This window comes from Eleutherodactylus coqui, chromosome 10 (genome assembly GCF_035609145.1).
Source record: "Eleutherodactylus coqui strain aEleCoq1 chromosome 10, aEleCoq1.hap1, whole genome shotgun sequence".
In the NCBI taxonomy this organism is placed as follows: Eukaryota; Metazoa; Chordata; class Amphibia; order Anura; family Eleutherodactylidae; genus Eleutherodactylus; species Eleutherodactylus coqui.
Genome location: NC_089846.1, coordinates 58,685,911 through 58,705,014, shown reverse-complemented (window position 1 = coordinate 58,705,014; position 19,104 = coordinate 58,685,911).

The window sequence follows — 19,104 nt, the reverse complement described above, 5'->3', positions numbered from 1 at the left end:
ACACTACTACAGTGACCAAATGATAGTGCCCAAATAAGACAACTATTACTTTACAAAGAATAGTGCCGAAAAAAATATAGCTATTAGGGTGGCTTCACACAAGCGTGTTTTTGTTTCATTTTTTTTGTTTTGTTTTTTTATTAGAACCAATGCATTCCCTATGGTGTGTTCACATGTCTGTGCTTTACAGGCGTGTGCCTGCAAAGATAGGACATGCGCGCACCATAGGGAATGCACGCATTGTCTTCAATGGAGCCGCAGTAGGGAATCCAGCTGCCGGCATCAGTAATTGTTTTTCAGGGAAGGGCTTTAAATATAAGCCCTTCCCTGAAAAAAAGGCAAAGTAGTGTAAAAAATAATAAACACCACATACTTACCTTCCTTCAGCTGCCAGGGCTCAGCCGTGATCTCTCTGCGCTGTCCCCGGCTTTCCAATGAAGTTCTTTTAGCAGACGGGGATTTAAAATCCCCGCCTGCTGAAAGAGCTGCTTCTGATTGACTGAGGCACTCAGCCAATCACAGGCAGCTCTCACCTGTCAGTCATTCAGCGAGAGCTGCCTGTGATTGGCTAAGGTGCTCAGCCAATCACAGGCAGCTGCTTCTGATTGGCTGAGCACGGACCTTCATACACGCATGTTTTTGCACATGCAGGGGTGCACACCTATGTACGCACACGCTCGTGTGAAGCCACCCTTACAATGGCCAAATATTACAGCTATTGCAATGGCCACATGAGAGTGCAATGCTAACACCCAATTAATAACCATACAGAGACCCAAAAAAAAGCTACTACAGTGACCAAATTATAGTGCCATAGAAAACCCAAATAATATAACTACTACTGTCATCAAATAATAGTACCATACAGAGTCCAAATAATAAACTACAATGACCATATAACAGTGCCATAAAGGGGCCCTAAAATACAGTCATTACCATTACCAAATAACAGTGGCATTCCAACCTTGTAATGGGAGCTAAGCCTCGCCCCGGTCCTGCCCCTCCAATCGAAAACAGCGGCGAGGGGCAGGAGCTCAGCACACTAGCTCCCGCCTCCTCTCACTGCAGAGAACCAGTGAGGAGGAGAGGAGGCCTGTCTCCCCCCACCCAATGGCGTATACGCCGCCCCGTGCATCACACATTGAATAAGCACACTCATGTGAATAAGCCCTTATACTGTATGAGTGATCAAACAATCACAAGTTAAAGTCCCCTATGGGGGGCTAAAAAATTTCCAAAACAGAGTAAAAAAAAGTTTTATTAATAATTATTAGAAAAAATAAAAGGTATTCAAAGATTAAATCCTCCCCACTTTCCCATATTTATAATAAAAAAGCAAAACCATATGTGTTATCTCCACATTCATAAAAGTCTGATCGAAGTAATCCATTATTTATTCCTTGTGGTGGACGTTGTCAGGAAAAAACCCCACAATATCAGAATTGCACTTTTTTGGCCACCCTATCTCCAAGAAAAATCTAATAAAAAGCAATCAAAAAGTCATATGAATTCCAAAATTAAAACAATAGAAACTACAGGATGTCCTGCAAAAAACGAGCTCTCACACAATTAATTAAAAATAAAGCTATGGCAGTCAGAAGATGGGGCAGAAAAAAATTCTATTTTTTTTCCATAGATATTTTAGTTTTTAGAAGTAGTACAGAAAAAAAGAACTATATACATTTGGTAGAGTTGTAATTGTTCAGACCTACAGAATAAAGTTATTATGTCATTTTTTCCACACTGTGTACACCATAAAAGTAAGCCCCCCCTCACCCTACCCTCACCCCCAAAAAAAGATGGAGAAATTGCGGGGGTGGGGGTGGGGGGTTGAAGGTCCCATTACACTCAACTTAGAACTTTTTAAAAGTTTTTCAGCACATTCTATGGTAGATTATTAAATAGTGCCATTTCAAAATATAACTCATCACACAAAAACATACACTATGTTCACAGGTAAATAACAAAGTTATGATTTTTTTTTTGAAAGTGGGGAGAAAAAGACAAAAATGAAAAAAAGGGGGTGCATCATTAAAACTGGATATATAGTGCTTCTTAAGATATGACATGACTATGAGAGATATTCTGGAGGCTCTGGAGGTATTCTGATGAACTAATCAGTGCACCGAAACTTAAATTCTGGGAATTAGAGGGTGTAATAATCATGTAATGATCCCACGAGTCCTGAAAAAACTACCAAACAGGAATGCTCCAGGTATTGATCACATACCAGCCAAACTGCTTTAACCAGTCAAGATCCTAACCGACCTATGTCAGAAGATCTGGTGCTCCGAATCGTAGCCCAAAGGTTTGGCAAGATATGTCTTCATCACACTTCCAAAAAAGGTGATGCTCAATAATGTTCCACTTACCGCACCATCGCCCTCATACCTCAGACCAGCAAAATTGTACTAAGGATCATACAAAAACGCATAGCGACAATTGTTGAATGGGAACTGCTTAAAGTTCAAGCTGGTTTCTGCAAATGATGTGGCACCAGAGACCAAATAGAGAACCTGCGCTGAATCGTGGAGAAGACCCTATCAGAGTATCAGAAGGATGTATACATGAGTTTCATTGACTAGAGCAAAGCTTTTGATTGTGTCGAACATTAAAAGCTTTGGAAGTGTCTGAAGCAAATGGGCACCTCAGGACATATTGAACAGCTTATAAGGTCGCTTTATAAATACCAAGAAGAAACAGTCAGGACAGCTTATGGAAACACAGACCGGTTCAGAATCGAGAAAGGCGTACGGCAAGGCTGCATTCTATCACCAGTCCTTTCCAATCTGTACGCAGAAGCGATCATGAGGTGATGCAATTAGAAATCGGAGTCAAATTCAGTGGCAGAAATGTCAACAGCCATCGATATGCAGATGACACCACCCTGCTTGCGAAAGTGAAAGAGACCTGGAATACCTTAAAAAGGTAAGCAAATGTATGGGACTGGACCTCAACAGCAAGAAAACGGAAGTCATTACCACGGTAGGCAACGTTACAGTGAACATAAAAACTAAGAGACGGATCACACTTGGTAGGAATGCAATGCAAGGAATGGAAAAGGTTTGGAAAAGCAAGGATATTAGCATTGCATCAAAAACCAGAACGGTCAATGCAATTGTCTTTCCCATTACTACGTATGGTTGCGAAAGTTGGATGCTCTGGAAAACAGACAGAAGGAAAATTGATGCGTTTGAACTCTGGTGCTGGAGGGGAATGCTTCGGATACCTTGGACCGCCATGACAACAAACAAGGTAGTGTTAGATTGTGTCAAACGGAAAATATCACTAGAGGGCAAAATCATCAAACAGCTGATGTATGCTAGCTCACTGGAAACAGTAGTGATGCTTGGCAAGGTCAGTGGGAAGAGACGATAAGGATGACAAAGAACAAGATAGCTAGATACAATCAAGGCCCCCACGAACATGTCAATTGTGCAACCGTCAGGGAGAGGGGGGAAAAGGGATGGAGCCACCGGTTAGTTATTGTTTTTAAATTTGGATAAAGATCCTGTATCACGTCGTGACGCCACCGTTCTCACACCGTTATTCTCTGCGGTGGAGTAATAAACACAGAGACTTGTGTATCGTACCTTGGGTCCTCAGGAACGGTTGAGGCCTGGTAAAACTTTACTTGAATAAACTTGAAATAACAACTACAATTACAGGTATCATTCACTTGCATGAAGTTACAAGCAGTAGCTCAGAGGTTGGGAGGAAACACAGGAACAATACGGCCCTATAGTCCACATTATCTATATGTCACCGGTCCTGGAAATTGGGTATACTCCGGAGGAGGTAAAAGGTAGTCGTCTCAATGATACCTCTGTGTGGTGACCCTAATAGAGGACGGACACACAGAAAAAAGATGAATGTAGTGTGAACGGGTACCTGTTTTAGTGGGTTGTTCTATACAGAATTATTTGGGGGTTGCTCTCACTCAGGGGGATTTAGTGACTCACTCATTCTCTCAGGCGTTTCACATGCAGTAGGGATGTCTCTCCTTCTCCTCCATATTAGACACTAGGAAACCAGAGGTGTCTCCCTGTGCCCCTGTGGTTTCTCCAGCGGATCAGAGAAGAGGGAAGATCCTCAGCTCTAACATGGGGAGCCTCTCCTTCTCCATTTTCAATGCAAGGAAGCTAAAGGTTCTTCCCTGCATCACTGTGGGTCTTCCAACAGCATGGGTAGATTGATGATCATCAACAACCTTTCCAGCTCTCAGGCACTCACATTTATAACCTCACTTGTACCACATGACACAGTAGGATATATACATTCAGCAGACAGAGCTGACAGGCAATGATTTTATGGGCGTTAACCCCTCAGACGCCGCAGCTGTGCAACATACATACTGAAAATTGACATAACAGTTTTGCACAGTGCATCCACATAAGACAATACATGTATGACATTTATGCAGGGGTCCAGGATGTTATTCTGGGACACTATAAATTACAGAACTGAAAGAAGTGGTAAAAGACAGGAATGCATGGAGAACATTGATCCATAGAGTGATTGAGGGTTGTATACAACTGAACAGATCATCATCATCAATGATCATGAGCCCCCCCACAACTTGCGATGAAAGACATCAGAAGTTATTAATGGAGGTCCCAAATAAGGGTACTTTTATACAGGACAGTCATCCTAATGAAAGCTTATGTGCTTTCATGATCGCTCACTGAATGGAGGTAGAGCATACTGTAGATCACTTATGGCCGTCCGCCTCCATTCAATGTGAACAGGCAGTTGTTCATAGACGAACGTCTGCTTATTTAAATGGGCAGTTACTTGGTTTTTAGATCAGCTAAAAACCAAGTGACTCCGACAAGTGAGCGAGTCTCACTCACATGCCCTGTTGGGTTTTGGGTTGACAGTCGCCCGTAATCGCTCTTTTCAGTGATTAGTTGGGCAACTATCAGTCTGTAGAAAAGTACCCTGAGTAACCTCCTCTAATAACTGAAAATGTTATAAATGTCTGTAAAGGAGCTGTCCAAACACCATGTCGCAATTGTCCGCAGGTTGTGTGCGGTATTGCTCAGCCCCATTCACTTCAATGCAGCAGACCTGCAATACCATGCACAACCAGTAAACAAGCATGGAGCTGTTTCTGGAAAAAAGCGGCCATGTTCTCCTAATCCTGTAAAGCCCTTTAAAGCGGCTGTCGAGTTACAAATTAACTTTTTATAATATAATGCAAATTTTTTAAAACAATAAAACAAACCGGTACTTTTCCTCCTTAGCCCCGGGGATCCAGCGTTGCAGCACCATGATTCTCCCGGTCTTTGATGAGAGCAGATGTCATGTGACTGCTGCCTCCCAATCAGAGGCTGCAGAATCACCGTTCTGAACTCCTGGCGTCTTAGGCTATGGATATCCTCCCAGGATATCTATAGCCTCTGATTTGCACCTGTCTTCTACTGGCAACAGGGACCGGGTGAATCACGGTGCTGCAGCGCTGGAATGCTGGAGACAAACAGGGTAAGTATCTGTTTTTTAAATATTTTTAACCCATTTGGGGTCAGGTTCACCCAGTCATATGCCTAAAACGCAGCGTCGGTCACAAAATGTTTTAGCCACTGTAGAGCCGGCGATCACCTGGCCTATCACCACGTTTCACAGGGAAATTGTACTCCGCATGACAACATATCTCACGCACGCTGTCATGGGCAGTTCTTGGGTTTTTTGTCCATTTTTCCTGCGCTGTCACTTCGCAACAATTGACTACGCCTCTGTTGAGAACAATGGTCTCTCTTGCATGTAATTCATGGCAAGATAGAACATACTGCGCTCTTTTTTGCACTCAAGTATTACACAATTCCTACACAAAAATGTGAGCAAAACTGCATAAGGCGATATATTTGATTGCCTGCGAATTACTGTGTATCGCACGTGTAATATGTGGTAATCTTATGCTCGTTTGAGCCTGGCCTTACTCATGTTTTAAAAAGTTAATCGTAACCAGACAACCCCTTTAAGTTTTATTTAAGGTACATTTATTAGCACAAGAAATGAACAGAGAGCAGTGAACTATAGTCCAGCACCCTACCATACATGACTTTGGGCTGAGCTTGCCCATTCTTTTCTACATAAGAGTATCTAAAATTGTATCTGACAGAGAATATTGAATCACTGGAGCTTGTCCTGAGTTTCCCTCAGCAGACACATAGCTTCTGCTTTCCGCCTGCACGGTGAGCAGTGCTGACTTGGCATTGTGACTATCTCATATTTCCTGTTTAGTCAAAGGTGTTAATTGTCTATAGTGCATAATAAATATGCAAATATGAAAGCGTTTCTCTCTTTTTTTCTGTTGTGTGTAGCTCATTTCTATTTAACCCCTTAAGAACTGAGCGCGGTAAATATACGGTCATTGGCTAATTGGCTGATAGTAGAAGTACGGCATGGGATTAAAGCCTGTCCTGCAATCAAGCAGGAGCAGTTCGGATTCTTGGCTGTCAGAGACAGCTTCTGCCTTCTCCTTTCCAGGCTACATAGCACTCAATGAGTGCTGTGTACTAAAAAGTGAAGGCCAATAGCAATGAACTCTCACAGACCTTCTTAGACACCCTGAGGCTCCCGAAATTATTGGAGGAAGATATCTCCAAGTGGCATGCCCTGCTTCCCTAGAAGAGGTGACCGAAGTCCTAGTCTCAATTCCCAATTGCAAGAGCCCAGGTCCAGATGTCTTATCCATATTATAATACAAAAAATCTGCAAAGATTCTCCTCTCATTTTTAGTAAATTATGCAACCCTCTTCTCTGAGGCGCTAAATTCCCTAAACAAAGTAAATATGTGTGTCAGCAACACCAGGAATCACCCAATCTGGGTAGGGTTACAGAATGCCACAGCCAGAGGAGAGTCCAAACCAACACTCCTACAGAAGTCCACATAGTCTAGAAGAAAATTCTGGCAGCATACAAAGGTGCTATATAAAATGTATCCTTTATTCTCCCATCACAAAGAGACAGCAACATTTCGACCGTAAGGCCTTTCTCAAGCTCAAACTCCCTAAACGATCACTTGTGGCTTTCATAACCATAATCCCTAAGGGGGGTACAAAATCCTGATTCTTGTAGCAATTATCATCCGATTTCTCTGATAGATGTGGAAAACTATGGGCGAAAATCATTGCCCATCGTATCTCCCCATTCCTTACTAAGCTCATTCACCCGGTTCAAGTAGGATTTGTACCAGGAAGAGAAGAGAAATATAACACCTCCAGATTGATACATACTATCCATCACGCCAAAGCACACAAAAACCCCCGGTGCTTCTTGGCACAGATGCCGAGAATGCTTTTGATAGGGTCAGCTGAGATTATATGAGAAGCTCACTAGTGAAGTTTGGATTCCTTGATCAAATTATCAGAGCTGTCTGCACCCTCTATTCAGAACCCTCGGCTAGGATACTCATAAATGGTTTTAGCATTAAAAATGGGACGAGGTAGGGATGCCCACTGTCCTCAACGCTCTTCTCACTGGTGATGGAAACACTGCTGAAAGGGATAAGACAAAACAAACACATAGAGGGTCTGAGAGTAGGTAACACTATTCACACCACGGGAGCTTTTACAGATGACCTCCTCATGCTGGTTTCTAACCCTGAGAAGGCCTTCCCGGCAATTATGGACATTTTTGACCGTTTAGGTAAACTGCCTAATTTTAAAATTAACTTTGGAAATTAGAGGCTCTAAATGTGTCAGCCCAGTTATCTAGTATTACTCAAGTATCAAATACCTGGGAACAATATTAACCTCCAACCTAGCCCACCTATATGAAGTTAACTGCACCCCACTCCTCAAAAAACTTAGGACCCAGCTTCAACAACTTAACCTCCCATTCATTTCTTGGATGGGTAGGAAAAATCTATTGGCTACCTATATCCTGCCCTCTATTATCTATATTCTACAAACAGTCCCAATAGATGTGCCTGGTTTTTTCTTCTTCCAGATGCATCAACTCTTCAGGACGTTTATGTGGGACAGGTACAAACCACGCCTGGCATTCCCATATCTAACACAAAAAAGACAACAAGGAGGGGTGGGCTTACCAAATCTACTCATTATAAAGCAATTCATATCGCAAGATGGATCTCTCTGGTGGATCCTAAACTGGATTCACCAGATCTCAACCCAGAAAAAGCCCTACTCGGGCAGGACAAACAAATACTTCGTTGGTTAAATGAGCTTTACACAAGAAAGTCTATGACATTGAACCCAATCACAAAAGGCACTATTAAAGTGTTAGGGATACTATGCCAATAGTCATCAAGTCACTCGTCATTGCCACCAATGATCCTTGCATCATTGATTCCCTCCGTTCTGGCCAATAGACCATTGGGCAAGACTCAAAGACCTAACCATTCACGATGTCATAAAAGACACTGGAACATTCAATGAAGAGTTCCTCAATACACTCATCCTGGGTTATTCTTCCGACTTCCTGGGGAGGGTGGTTCTCTGTAGCTCCTTGAGTAGATTTCGGAAGACCTGCCACAATAAACTCAGAGATCCGGTGTGGTTCGGGACATAACTAGCTTTCCCCACACGTCCGAAAAGACTGGTAAGACATTTATACAGAGGCTTGTTTTTACAATCCTCCTCAGATAGGCCTTGGTTCCTAAGGGAATGGGAAAGGGACTTGGGAAATACCTTTAACAAAGAAGAAGCTGTCAAGATTCTAAGAAATTCCCATGGTTTCTTTAAATGTGTGCTCATCAAGGAAAATTCATACAAAATCATCACTAGATGGTATAGAATGCCAATTTCCATGGCAAAAGTAGACCATGGGAAGTAGGAAATTTGCTGGAGATGTGAATCCCAAAAGGGAACACTCCTCCACATATGGTGGCATTGCTCGATGATCAAAGTATTTTGGCAGCTAATTCTTGAAAAGATTAATAAAATATGCAGAACACCTGAGACCCTCACACCTATGGAAACCCTCTAAACAATTTAGACCATCAAGTAAGTCCTTGGCTACCACTCTCTTATCAGCCGCAAAACTACTCATCGCCCTTTACTGGAAGACGAAAGAGATCCTTATAGTAGCACAGTGGAGAGAAAAAGTCTCTCAGATTTTTCGCTTTGAAGAAATCGCAGCTTGGGAAACAGCCTCAAGGGACAAAAATTCCAGTCATTTTGGACGCCATGGGTTGGTTATAGTGAAGACAAAACAAACCCAAATGTGGATCACAGTACCAAAATAGACTGATCCTTAAGGGGTTAATTGTGTGTCTGCTATAATTTCTGCTGAAAACTGTGCTGGGTCAGGTAGTCGCTGATTGGTATATGTGCTTGCTTTTGTTATATGTGCTTGCTTTCTTTTCCTCTGTGATTTCTCTTAGAAGTGATGTTGGTAGACTCTGAAGATCCCCAGGCACCTTGCGGAACTAGTGGGGGATTCAGACATAGATATAGCTGAATGTGGTGATCATTTATGTCAGGAAATTAATGGCATTGGACCAAACAATTAAGGCACATGACTTTGATGCCAGGTGCTAGCAACACCACTGCCTCTTAGGTAGTCATCAGTACAGGGCCGGCTTTAGAACAATATGGGAAGGGAAGTAAAAGGCGAGGTAAAAAATATACAGCTAATTAATACATTTAAGAACCTTGCTATTAAAAGTAAAAAAGAAAGAACAAAGACAAAAAAATCAGAAAGAAAGTAAAGGAGCAAGAGACACCGACCACAAACTAAAATGTTTTACACAAATGCCCAGAGCATGGGAAACAAACAAGGAGAAGTGGAGCTCCTAATCCAGGAAGAGAAATATGATGTCATAGGCATCACGGAAACATGGTGGAATGATACACATGATTGGAATACAAGGCATGGACACAACTTATTTATAAGAAACAGGCCTAAAGAAAAGGGGAGGAGGTAGTGCATTGTATGTTAGGAAAACATTAATGTCCCTAGAGATTCAAGCTTCAGAGCATGGTAGTTCTGTAGAAACTGTTTGGGTAAGAATACAAGGAGAGAACAACAGAAAGGACATCATTGTAGGCATTTACTATAAGCCACCTGGACAAGCAGAGGATATGGATGAACTTTTTCTACATCAGATGGCCAAGCTCTCAAAAAAGCATGACATAGTGATTATGGGAGATTTTAACTATCCAGACATTTGTTGGGAATCTCTCTCAGGTAAAAGTAATGGATCCAACAAATTCTTATTCGCTCATACTAACAACTTTATCTTCCAAAAGGTATAAGAAAAAACAAGGGGATCTGCTATCTTGGACCTAAATCTTACCAACAGGGAGGGAATGGGTGAGGAAGTAAGGGTGGCTGGGACCTTATGATGCAGTGTTCATGCTATCCCTGAATTTTGGATAAAAAGGGGAGGAAGACCTGAGAAAACTCAGACCTCAAGGTTGGATTTTAGAAAGACAGATTTTAATGAACTCAGAAAGAGGAAAGGAAGAATCCAATGGCTGGATGTTCTTAAGGACAAAAATTCCCAAGAAGGTTGGGAAATATTGTGAAATTAGATTTTCAAAACACAATCGTTAACAATCCCTAAAAGAAAGAATAATGGGAAGCACTTAAAGAAACCAGGATGGATGAACACAGAACTTGCACACATGTTAAAAATGAAGAAAAATATGTTTATCAAATGAAAAAAGGGTGGGAATATCTAAAGAAGAATATAATGCCGTCTGCAGAAACTGTAGGGCAAGTGTCAGAAAAGCTAAAGCTAATAATGAATTGAGGCTTGCAACAGAGGCCAAAAACAATAAAAACAATTATGTCAAAAGCAAAAGAAAAGTCAAAGATGCTATTGGATGCTTACAAGATGAAAATGGGGAATTGGTTAAAAATAGTGTTGAGTAGACTGAACTTTTAAATTCCTATTTTGTGTCTGTTTTCTCTCAGAAAGTAGATGGAACATCAACTGATCTTCCCTGTGGTATTGGGAAAATAAAAAAATGCAGGCTATCTATAAGCAGAGAGATGGTGAGGGAACACTTAGCTAACTTAAATGAATTCAAACCTCAAGGTCCAGATGAATTACATCCTAGGATACTAAAGGAAGCAGTGGAGTTAATTGCTCAACCACTCGCCATATTCTTTGAAAATTCCTAGAGAACAGGAGAAGTCCCAGAAGATTGGAAAAGGGCAAATGTCCCTGTCTTCAAAAAAGGGAAGAAGGTTGATCCAGGAAACTACAGGCCTGTAAGCCTGACTTCTATACCTGGGAAAGATCTTTGAACAAATTATTAAACAGCATGTATGCAAGTACTTGGGAAAAAATTGAGTAATTAACCAGAGCCAGCATGGGTTTGTAATAAACAAGTCATGCCAGACGAATCTAATTTCCTTCTATGACAGAATCACTGACTGGGTTGATCAGGGAAATGCGGTGGATATAGTATATCTTGACCTTAGTAAAGTATTTGACAAAGTATCTCATACCATACTTATTAAAAAAATAACCAAATATGGGATTGACAAGGCAACTGCTAGGTGGATACATAACTGACTGAGTGATCGTACTCAAAGAGTGGTCATAAATGGCTGCACATCCAAGTAGAAGAATGTATCAAGTGGGATACCACAAGACTCTGTCCTACGCCCAGTGTTGTTTAACATTTTTATAAATGATCTGGAGGAGGGAATTGATGGGAAACTGATCATATTTGCCAATGACATAAAGCTAGGAGGGATAGCTAACATTAAGGAAGAGAGAGTATTCAGGAAAACCTAGAAAAGTTTGAACAGTGGGTGGCAACTAACAGAATGGAATTTAACAAGGAGAAATGCAAATTCCTACATCTGAAAAAAGTACATACAAAATGGGAGAAATGGGGCTAAGCAGCAGTACATGTGAAAAAGACTTGGGTATACTAATAGATCATAGACTGAACATGAGTCAACAATGTGAGACAGCAGCCAAAAAGGCAAACACAATTCTGGGATGTATTATGAGAAGAATAGAGTCTAGATCACTCAAGGTAATTATCCCCCTCTACTCTTGCTTAGTCAGACCTCATCTAGAATACTGTGTCCAGTTCTGGGCACCCCATTTTAAAAAAGACATAGACAAACTTGAGCAAGTTCAGAGAAGAGTTACCAAGATGGTGAGCGGTCTGCAAATCATGTCTTATGAGGAACGGTTAAAGGATCTGTGAATGTTTAGCTTGCAAAAACGAAGGCTGAGAGGAGACTTAATAGCTGTCTACAAATATCTGAAGGACTGTCATAGTGCACAGGGATCAGCTCTATTCTCATTTGCACAAGGGAAGACTAGAAGCAATGGCATGAAACTCAAAGGGAGGAGACACAAATTAGATATTAGAAAAAAACTTTCTGATAGGGTGATCTGTGAGTGGAACAGGTTACCAGGGGAGGTGCTGAGTTCTCCTTTAATTGAAGTGTTCAAACAAAGGCTGGACAAATATCTGTCTGGGATGATTTAGTGAATCCTGCACTGAGCAGGGAGTTGAACCCAATGACCCTCGAGGTCAATTCCAACTCTACCATTTTATGATTCTATGAAAGACCGTAAAATAATGAATGAAATGGCCAGTGACTACAGGTGCTGCTCCTTTAAATGGGGAGGCTGAGCCTGTTGGTCAATCTTGTGCAAGGAGCTGAGGGGTTAAGGAAAAGGAGAGTTAGCTGGGGATATAAGAGATAGATAGAGAGATAAGTAGTCACCTTCTGCCAGTGAGGTGAGAAGTTGCCTGCCCGCCCGTCCCCATTTTTGGTTTGGCTGTTATCTTATCATTACAGACTCGAGTGTCAAGTCGTTACAGCTGTTATTTCCTGCAAGGCAGAGTTTTGGTTCATGACTGGGATGTTTAAAACGGAAGGTCCTCAAGTCCACTGTAAAAGGCGAGGCTTTTGGACAGGTTTTTCTGTGGATAAAAATAGTTACACTTCAATTGTTGAAGGAGTATATCAAGGATACATTAAACATTTGTTTTAAATAAAGTTAATAAATAAAGCTGTGGCCTACCCCACTTACCCATAAAGTTGGTGTAATGTTTTTCTTTAGTTATGGGTAAAAGCAGCCTCGGAAAAAGTGTAAAGTTGGTCAATATACCGGCAGTCTATGTTGGCTTCTGTCAACCCAATATGTATCTTTACTCAAATTGCCAGGGGCCCTGATGTCAAAGTGCCATCAATGACAAGAAGAAATGAGAAGTGAGGAGAAGGACCACATCACATTGGCAAATGCACATCACATTGGCAAATGCACCTTGCATATTAGATGAGTTCTAACCAGTAACTAAAAGGGAACTGCCTCGGTCTTCGACATTACCTTCGTACCAGCTCATCTCTCAAAAGTATCTAGTGTCCAAAAAGTCTTATAGAACCTGTAGCTATGTGTATTGGTGAGGGCAATTAAAGTAGATGTAGTACAATAAGGAACAAGTTTCAAGAAGACACCCTAAACTCACCAGAGAAGCTCTATCTGTAAACCTTTGAGCATGTGGTAGGGGGTATTAGAATATTTAGCAAGATCCACTCCGAAGGACAACTCGAGACTGTTGGAGTTCCCTTACAAACAAGAGGACAATAGAGGGGTTTCTCAGTAAGAGGTGATTTGCTCCTGTACAAACTGAACACAGAGAGAAACCTAGAGATGAGCGAGCACCAAAATGCTCGGGTGCTCGTTACTCGGGACGAAATTATCGCGATGCTCGAGGGTTCGTTTCGAGTAACGAACCCCATTGAAGTCAATGGGCGACTCGAGCATTTTTGTATATCGCCGATGCTCGCTAAGGTTTCCATTTGTGAAAATCGGGGCAATTCAAGAAAGTGATGGGAACGACACAGCAACGGATAGGGTAGGCGAGGGGCTACATGTTGGGCTGCATCTCAAGTTCACAGGTCCCACTATTAAGCCACAATAGCGGCAAGAGTGGGCCCCCCCCAACAACTTTTACTTCTGAAAAGCCCTCATTAGCAATGCATACCTTAGCTAAGCACCACACTACCTCCAACAAAGCACAATCACTGCCTGCATGACACTCCGCTGCCACTTCTCCTGGGTTACATGCTGCCCAACCCCTCCCCCCCCCCCCCCGCACGACCCAGTGTCCACAGTGCACACCAAACTGTCCCTGCACAGCCTTCAGCTGCCCTCATGCCACGCCACACTCATGTCTATTTATAAGTGCGTCTGCCATGAGGAGGAACAGCAGGCACACACTGCAGAGGGTTGGCACGGCTAGGCAGCGACCCTCTTTAAAAGGGACGGGGCGATAGCCCACAATGCTGTACAGAAGCAATGAGAAATATAATCCTGTGCCACCGCCATCAATAGCTGCACACGTCGGCATAGCAATGGGGAAACTATGTGCCACACACTATTCATTCTGTCAAGGTGTCTGCATGCCCCAGTCAGACCGCGTTTTTTTATAAATAGTCACAGGCAGGTACAACTCCGCAATGGGAATTCCGTGTGGAGCCACGGCATGGGTGGCTCCCTGGAACCCACCGGCGGTACATAAATATATCCCATTGCAGTGCCCAAGACAGCTGATGTAACGTCAGCTTTTATGCAGGTGGGCAAAAATTAATTGGATTACACTGTAGGCGAGGGCCCAAAAAAATTGGTGTACCAACAGTACTAATGTACCTCAGAAAAATTGCCCATGCCCAACCAAGAGGGCAGGTGAAACCCATTTATCGCTTTGGTTAATGTGGCTTAATTTGTAACTAGGCCTGGAGGCAGCCTAGTTAAAATAAAAATTGGTTCAGGTGAAAGTTTCAACGCTTTAATGAGCATTGAAACGTATAAAAATTGTTTACAAAAATTATATGACTGAGCCTTGTGGGCCTAAGAAAAATTGCCCGTTCGGCGTGATTACGTCAGGTTTCAGGAGGACGAGCAGGAGGAGGAGGATGAATATTATACACAGATTGATGAAGCTAAAAGGTCCACGTTTTTGATGGTGATAGAGAACAATGCTTCCATCCGCGGGTGCAGCCTACGTATTGTTTAGGTATCGCTGCTGTCCGCTGGTGGACAAGAGAAGTCTGGGGAAATCCAGGCTTTGTTCATCTTGATGAGTGTAATCCTGTCGGCACTGTCGGTTGACAGGCGGGTACGCTTATCTGTGATGATTCCCCCAACCGCACTAAACACCCCCTCCGACAAGACGCTAGCCGCAGGACAAGCAAGCACCTCCAGGGCATACAGTGCGAGTTCAGGCCACGTGTCCAGCTTCGACACCCAGTAGTTGTAGGGGGCGGAGGCGTCACGGAGAACGGTCGTGCGATCGGCTACGTACTCCCTCACCATCCTTTTACAGTGCTCCCGCCGACTCAGCCTTGACTGGGGAGTGGTGACACAGTCTTGCTGGGGAGCCAGAAAGCTGTTAAAGGCCTTAGAGAGTGTTCCCCTGCCTGTGCTGTACATGCTGCCTGATCTCTGCGCCTCCCCTGCTACCTGGCCCTCGGCACTGCGCCTTCGGCCACTAGCGCTGTCGGATGGGAATTTTACCATCAGTTTGTCCGCCAGGGTCCTGTGGTATAGCATCACTCTCGAACCCCTTTCCTCTTCGGGTATAAGAGTGGAAAGGTTCTCCTTATACCGTGGGTCGAGCAGTGTGTACACCCAGTAATCTGTAGTGGCCAGAATGCGTGTAACGCGAGGGTCATGAGAAAGGCATCCTAACATGAAGTCAGCCATGTGTGCCAGGGTACCTGTATGCAACACATGGCTGTCCGCACTAGGAAGATCACTTTCAGGATCCTCCTCCTCCTCCTCAGGCCATACACGCTGAAAGGATGACAGGCAAGCAGCATGGGTACCGTCAGCTGTGGGCCAAGCTGTCTCTTCCCCCTCCTCCTCATCCTCCTCATGCTCCTCCTCCTCCTCCTCAACGCGCTGAGATATAGACAGGAGGGTGCTCTGACTATCCAGCGACATACTGTCTTCCCCCGCCTCTGTTTCCGAGCGCAAAGCGTCTGCCTTTATGCTTTGCAGGGAACTTCTCAAGAGGCATAGCAGAGGAATAGTGACGCTAATGATTGCAGCATCACCGCTCACCATCTGGGTAGACTCCTCAAAGTTTCCAAGGACCTGGCAGATGTCTGCCAACCAAGCCCACTCTTCTGTAAAGAATTGAGGAGGCTGACTCCCACTGCGCCATGTTTGAGTTGGTATTCCACTATAGCTCCACGCTGCTCATAGAGCCTGGCCAACATGTGGAGCGTAGAGTTCCACCGTGTGGGCACGTCGCAAAGCAGTCGGTGCACTGGCAGATCAAACCGATGTTGCAGGGTGCGCAGGGTGGCAGCATCCGTGTGGGACTTGCGGAAATGTGCGCAGAGCCGGCGCACCTTTCCGAGCAGGTCTGACAAGCGTGGGTAGCTTTTCAGAAAGTGCTGAACCACCAAATTAAAGACGTGGGCCAGGCATGGCATGTGCGTGAGGCTGCCGAGCTGCAGAGCCGCCACCAGGTTACGGCCGTTGTCACACACGACCATGCCCGGTTGGAGGCTCAGCGGCGCAAGCCAGCAGTCGGTCTGCTCTGTCAGACCCTGCAGCAGTTCGTGGGCCGTGTGCCTCCTAAGCTGAGTAGTTTCAGCACGGCCTGCTGACGCTTGCCCACCGCTGTGCTGCCACGCCGCGCGACACCGACTGCTGCGACGTGCTGCTGTTGACACATCTTGATTGCGAGACAGAGGTTGCAGAGGAGGAGGAGGAGGGTGGTTTAGTGGAGGAAGCATACACCGCCGCAGATACCACCACCGAGCTGGGGCCTGCAATTCTGGGGGTGTGTAGGACGTGAGCGGTCCCAGGCTCTGACTCTGTCCCAGCCTCCACTAAATTCACCCAATGTGCCGTCAGGGAGATATAGTGGCCCTGCCCGCCTGTGCTTGTCCACGTGTCTGTTGTTAAGTGGACCTTGGCAGTAACCGCGTTGGTGAGGGCGCGTACAATGTTGCGGGAGACGTGGTCGCGCAGGGCTGGGACGGCACATCAGGAAAAGTAGTGGCGACTGGGAACCGAGTAGCGCGGGGCCGCCGCCGCCATCATATTTTTGAAAGACTCCGTTTCCACAACCCTATACGGCAGCATCTCCAGGCTGATAAATTTGGCTATGTGCACGTTTAACGCTTGAGCGTGCGGGTGCATGGCGGCGTACTTGCGCTTGCGCTCCAACACTTGCGCTAGCGACGGCTGGACGGTGCGCTGACAGACATTGGTGGATGGGGCTGAGGACAGCGGAGGTGAGGGTGTGGGTGCAGGCCAGGAAACGGTAGTGCCTGTGTCCTGAAAGGGGGGTTGGATCTCAGTGGCAGGTTGGGGCACAGGGGGAGAGGCAGCGGTGCAAACCGGAGGCGGTGAACGGCCTTCGTCCCACCTTGTGGGGTGCTTGGCCATCATATGTCTGCGCATGCTGGTGGTGGTGAGGCTGGTGGTGGTGGCTCCCTGGCTGATCTTGGCTCGACAAAGGTTGCACACCACTGTTCGTCGGTCGTCTGCACTCTCAGTGAAAAACTGCCAGACCTTTGAGCACCTCGGCCTCTGCAGGGTGGCATGGCGCGAGGGGGCGCTTTGGGAAATAGTTGGTGGATTATTCGGTCTGGCCCTGCCTCTACCCCTGGACACCGCACTGCCTCTTGCAACCTGCCCTGCTGCTGCCCTTGCCTCCCCCTCTGAAGACCTGTCCTCAGTAGGCATAGCAAACCAGGGGGGGTCAGTCACCTCATCGTCCTGCTGCTCCTCCTCCGAATCCTCTGTGCGCTCCTCCCTCGGACTTACTGCCCTTACTACTACCTCACTGATAGACAACTGTGTCTCATCGTCATCGTCCTCCTCACCCACTGAAAGATCTTGAGACAGTTGCCGGAAGTCCCCAGCCTCATCCCCCGGACCCCGGGAACTTTCCAAAGGTTGGGCATCGGTCACGACAAACTCCTCCAGTGGGAGAGGATTCGGAACCCTTGCTGCCCATTCTGGGCAGGGGCCCGGGAACAGTTCCTGGGAGTCTGCCTGCTCCTCAGAATGTGTCATTGTAATGGAGTGAGGAGGCTGGGAGGAAGGAGGAGCAGCAGCCAGAGGATTCACAGTTGCAGCAGTGGACGGCGCAGAACTCTGGGTGTTCGATAGATTGCTGGATGCACTTTCTGCCATCCACGACAGGACCTGCTCACACTGCTCATTTTCTAATAAAGGTCTACCGCGTGGACCCATTAATTGTGAGATGAATGTGGAGATGCCAGAAACGTGCCTCTCTCCTAATCCCGCAGCAGTCGGCTGCAATACACCTGGATCAGGAGCTCGGCCTGTGCCCACACCCTGACGTGGGCCTCTGCGTCCTCGCCCGCGTCCACCTCCTCTAGGCCTACCCCTACCCCTCAGCATGGTGTATTACCAGTAGTGCAGAAACAGAATGCTGTAATTAAATGTGCCGCTTATTGGCCTGTGGTTGGAGGCTGACTTCGCTTACGGAACGCCAGGAAATAATTTTGCGCAAGCCTGCTGTAACATTTAGGAGGACAACTACACCTAGCACAGACCCAGTACACTGAGGACAGTCACAGGCAGCCCAAATAGATTTTTTTTTCCCAAATGTTTTTGGAAAGGCCCACTGCCTATATTCAATAAATATATGTCTTCTGTCCCTGCCTCACCGCTACTGGCCCTGGAGTATGTAAAATAACTGCAGACTGTTGCACTGTGGACAGGAATACAGCGGTGATGTAACAGCCAACACAGAGCCAGGAAATAATTTTGCGCAAGCCTGCTGTAACACTTAGCTGGCTGCGTATGAATTAGGAGGACAACTACACTCAGCACAGACCCAGTACACTGAGGACAGTCACAGGCAGCCCAAATAGATTTTTTTTCCCAAATGTTTTTGGAAAGGCCCACTGCCTATATTCAATAAATATATGTCTTCTGTCCCTGCCTCACCACCACTACTGGCCCTGGAGTATGTATAATTACTGCAGGGCGCAATGCTCTGCACGGCCGATACACAAAAAAAAAAAAAAGTGCAACACTGCAAAAAGCAGCCTCCACACTACTGCACACGGTTAGATGTGGCCCTAAGAAGGACCGTTGGGGTTCTTGAAGCCTAAAATACTCCTAACACTCTCCCTATAGCAGCTCCGGCACCAACA